A 5,379-nucleotide genomic window follows, 5' to 3' on the forward strand; every position below is an offset into this window, starting at 1 on the left:
GCCTTGCTGTTCGCAGACTATTCGTAGAATCTTTTGGACATGTCCAACATCCTCCGTACGTGCTTACGGGCTATCTGGGTACTCGAAATTTCGTAAGAAGGACTTGCGTGGGACGTGAGATTCTGCCCAAAATTTGGACGCAAACAGCCAGTAAGAGCCCGTACGACCGGTTGTGACCGAGGCTTAAGCTGTGTAGCTCATGTGAGAAAAACCTTTGGAAGTAAAGAGCACGTGAAAATGAGCCGAAAGAGAGCGGAGAATCTTTCTGCTGAAGAGAAGGGATACATCTCAGAACTAATAAAGGAGAAGTCCAACATCATTGAATCATAGAAAAATGATGTCACATCAAGTCAAAGAAAAAATGAGGCGAGGAAAGAAATTACAACAAGATTCTTCTTGCGTCCAAATTGTTAAGTGCTCGAATATCACGCAAGTCTACGTCAGCCATCTTTTTTCCAAGCTACAGAGTTAAACCTGGGTCTGACCAGGTTTATTTTTAGACTTGGTCTGGGTCCATAATCCGGGTATCAAAAACTTAGACCTCAATTATGAAACACAAACCTGTCTAGACCAGGTTTAGAATGATGTTAAGCCATGTTTTACTAGACCACTGGTCCAATACTAAAACCTCCTTTATGAAATGCAGGTAATCCCTAAACCTGGTGTAAACTCACTTTAGACCAGGTTTAACTTTAAACCTCCTTTATGAAATTGGCCGAATATTTTCAGGAGCCTCAGTGGGAGAAACATTGTTTTCCCATTATTTATTTATTTATTTATTTATTTATCATCAAGAAATGTATGAAAATCAATGTGATGAAATGTTTTGTTTGAGTGTGGTTTGCAGAATTTTTTAGTAATTACCTTACCTCAGGTCAGATATAACATGTCCTTTGTATAACATTGGAGTGGAAAATGCCAAGCAAAGGTTACATTGGTTACATGTAGAAGATTGCAGTCGATATGTCACAATGTCACTGCCTTATTGTGAAGTCATTTGAGAAATGGAATGTCAGGATTATTGGCAAAAAGTCTGCATTGTAGTTGATACATTTGTACGTTTTTATTCACTGTGATGTTATTTCACTTGGCGCTTTGTTTTATTCAAAAATATGTGTCAACTGTGTTGAATTCCTTTTATTTTTCATGACTATCAGAGAATGTGAAGGTACTTACAATGACATATCAAAGTCAAAGGATGATGTTATTATGGTTAACAACATGATGTTATTATGGTCCAATGTCAGTTGTGTTATGCAATCAAAATTGATCATTGCAATCAGTCTAGTCCACTCTCCCATGAAGTCCACAGCATGAGGTCATGCAGCCTTTGATGATTGCAATCAGCTTTCATAACCAGGAATATAAGCTTAGCACATCAAAGTGCAGTGTATTCATATAGGCTTTCACTGCAGGTTTTTCATCACTATCATATCATATCTGTCACATGGGGCGCCAAAAGTAACCAAGTTCATTTCTATCTTTAAATGCATTTAACTGAATGTGTAAAGCGACCTGTTATTGTAGCACTTTAATTTTGTTCCATCAGCAGCCGTATGCAATTAGTACATCATACCGCCAGCAGCTAGAACATTTTACTGTTATAATGCCGTTGTCCTCTCTAGGGTAGCAATGGCGATATGGGTATATATCTAAAGATAGTCAATGAAACTTCAATAAAACCTTGAACCACCAACAGAGGTGTATCAGAATCATACTGTTGCAGAAGCGAGAATGATGTAATTGTGGGTGCAAACTCAAGGCATTAGTGACTGTACGATGTACCCTGTAATTTTTGAGGCTCATCTGCTGCAAACGTCAACTGCATCGGTACAGCTGCTCAGGCAATGGGGAAATATTAGATCAAAGGACAACAGATAAAATATCATCAGTTATTGACAAGTTATTGGAGAAGAGGGAGGGAGTGCCCTAAATTTTGAAAACATTTGAGCATGTAATATGACATAAAAATGAAAATTAAGCTTGATGGAAACTGCCTAGGATTATATATTGCACAGGAGACGAGCAGAAGAAATATTTTCAAATTAAGTTTTTCGAGAATTTGAGATGACAGGCTTTGGCATTTCTTTTAAGTTATGCTATTTGAAAACTATGATGGCATTTGGTTGAGTTTTGTGGCAACAATTTTACTTCATATGTAACTTTAATGTAGGAATTATAAAAAGAGAAAAAAAATAACAGGAAAGAAAGTTTATGGTGGCCCACAATATGTCTAGGTAACCAGCTTAGTGTAAATTTTAGATTCAGTGCAGGAGCAGCAAATTCTTTAATCTCACAGTGGGGATATCTGGATGTTTTTGTAGATGTCTTCAATAGGGTTCGTAGGAGTTTTGAGCCCTCAACAGGGGTTATGCAATTGACCTGAAACTAAGGGTGGCTCCTAAATCTGGAAGATGAGGCGCTTTCACGAAGAATTTGATAACCATGATAGATCTTTGGTTGTTCTTGTTTTTTATATTAAAAACTAAAGAAATGATCTATATTTTCTATCAAAAAGTACTTTGTTTTATTGGAGTATTACAGATTATTATTGATCTTGGATTATAATGGAACAAAAGTGTTTAACCTCCAAGTAAAATACATTTTTCGGTTTTTAGTTATTTTAAGAAACTAGCCAGTTGATTGGTTTTGGGAAATTAAGTTGCAAATGTTTTAGCTTTAATGAAAAGAAAATACAGTTGTCTACCAATACATTTTCTTGACGAGAGGCAACGGTAAAATAAAATGAAAAGTAAATGTTTTTAATTCATCCGCTGAATTATTTTCCTAATTATCTAGACAGGGAGAAATACAAGTTAGCCGAGTTAAGCACAGGCAAAGATAGAAAAAGATCTCACTCTATTACAGGTGACCTTGCTGTTGACCTTGCTTTTGTCACTGATCTGCATAGCAGGAATGATACAGATGTTAAATTATTAAAAGAGAACAATAAAATAAATGATGATTAAAATGAATAATGATAATAATAATACAGGAAAAAGAATTTTTGGGGATATAAAATGTACCATTCAGCTTTACCGATATTATTATTATTATTTATTAATTAATAATAATGATAATAATAATAATTTATTACAATAAAAACAACAACAACAAAAATTATAATAACAGCTATAAGATATGGAGGGTTGATAGTAAGAACCCCACCATCCTGGTCATTGCCCCCCTGCATGTGTGAGACTAGACAGGTTAAGTAAGACCACCTGCCACAAGGTGCTCATAGTGTGGATGGTATTGGATAACAAAATGCCAGGGGGCGGTTGTTCAAACAAACAGCTAATGCGTCCCTCATGAAGGGCTGTGCCTCATGCATGGTTAACCAGAAGTTATTCTGGCTCGATTTTTTTGTGTGTGTGTTTGAGGAGGGTTTGGGAAGAGGGGGGGGGGGGGGGGGGGGGGGCGATGAGGGAGGATGGACTTACTGTTTTCATTGGGGGATGGGGGAGTTGGGGGAATTGACCAGAGTTAGAGGATAGCTAGGTGAGAGACGGCTGTGGGTAGGGATGAGGAGGAATAAAACTGTTGATTTGAAGGGTATCACCTCTTGTTACATAAAGAATATCCCAAATTTTATGGTAGTTCCGCAAATGTTTTCTTTAGTTCTTCATACCACCATGTATAAGAAAAAAAGATTATTATTGAATTGCTCACTCTCAGTTTTTTTCATTGATAAAGGTTGTGCCTCAAAAAAAGGTTTAGACGTGGGTGTTTTCTGGCTTGTTTGTACATGTGTGTGCACACGGGTGTACCTGTGGTAAACACATGGTTATAACTATATAAGTAAATTTTCTTATCAGGCACAGTCAGACGGAACGATCACATTTCAACATTTCATGTTGATGTTACATAACACAATCAGATACATTGTTTTTTATAGGAGTCAAAAAAGTTTCATTGACCATTTCACGATTCCCCTTCATTTCACACTGGATAATCTTTGGCTCCATTCAGAATAGGGGACTAACTGGTCCGAAGTCAAATATGGCAACCTACTACAAAGCTTGCCATCTAATCTGCTACAAGACAATGAATAGATATCTCGCGGGGAAGTATTCAAGTTGGTCGGCCATATTTGACCCACCGACTAGTTACAGTAGTCCCCTATTGAGAATGGCCTTGTGGGATGGATCATATGCCAATGTCCCTGAATGCCCCTTTCAGCACACATGGCATATACAGATTTTGACTGCAGCTAGCCTCTCTGCGTAACACCTGTCATTTCTACAGCTGGAAGTATTACACATTTGTATGAGATAATAAAGCACAGATGAATGAGTTTTCATTTTAGTTCAGAAACACTACTTTTTATATGCTACTAGTGTTAGGCTTCGTTCACATGCAATGTCTATTTTCTAATTTCTATTTTCTATTTGCGCTATCTTATGATCACGGTCTGTGTCCTGAATATCCCGCCGCGTAATTACTGGCAGCGCGAGCCAGTTACTTATAGTAACTTATAGTAACTGGCTCGCGCTGCCAGTAATTACGCCGCGGGATATTCAGGCCACAGAACGTGATCATAAGACATACCGCAAATAGAAAATAGAATTTAGAAAATAGACATTGCATGTGAACGAAGCCTTATAGTTGATGTTAACTTTACCATAATGCAACACACGCACCGGTTGACCCTTCAACCATGAAATGGTCAATCTCGTCTTTGCTCTTTTTTTTTATTGCTTAATGCTTATGTGGTAGTTTTGATCTTACTTGATGGGAGTATCATGAGAACTATAGAATCTATTTGAGCTGCATGCATATCTGGATTTCTGTTGCTTTATTAGCATTTGATGTTGTGGTTAGCATGAAAAGAAAAGCTTTTCTAATTTCATTTCTGTCGGACTTTTTATGTGTGTTGCGATCTTAAAGTTCAAGGCAAAGGCTGCCAAGGCACAGCTCGGTTATCAGACAAAAAAAAATCCTGTATAATTAAATTCAGCTTTACCGTTTAGAATTTTGTTACATTGCCAAAAATAAACTCGATGTCAGACAGGTAGGTTGGCTCCTTTCGATCATGTAAAATTATTGGCCAGTAATCTGGTCTTTTTGAAATGATATCAGACTAAATAAATTGATTAAACTAGTAGTGTTTTCCAAAGTTAACTTTACGTGATGTGGTAATTAATTAAAAGGAACAAGGATGGTTTTGTCTGTAACTCATTCATAATCGTGTAATAAACAGGTTTTCCCCACTGAATTTTGAATTTTCGGGCTTTTGTTGGGGGGGGGGGGGTTGAAATTCCATAGTTCAGATCGAGAGAGGAGAGTTCAATTTATTTAAATTAATTTTTACATGTTTTATATTTCTGGTTTAAATATTAAAAAAAAAATTAAAAATGTGAATCAAACACATTTGGG

The 5,379-nt window shown here is 36.8% G+C and overlaps 1 protein-coding gene across 2 annotated transcripts in view; it reads left to right on the forward strand.

The window, feature by feature from the left end:
• The window catches only part of LOC106179125 (uncharacterized), an 89,564-nt gene that overhangs the window by 18,305 nt on the left and 65,880 nt on the right, over window positions 1-5,379 (forward strand). The gene's annotated exons all lie outside the window — the stretch shown is intronic.

This window comes from Lingula anatina, chromosome 10 (genome assembly GCF_051362555.1).
Source record: "Lingula anatina isolate TDL-2025a chromosome 10, LinAna3.0, whole genome shotgun sequence".
NCBI classification, from domain to species: domain Eukaryota; kingdom Metazoa; phylum Brachiopoda; class Lingulata; order Lingulida; family Lingulidae; genus Lingula; species Lingula anatina.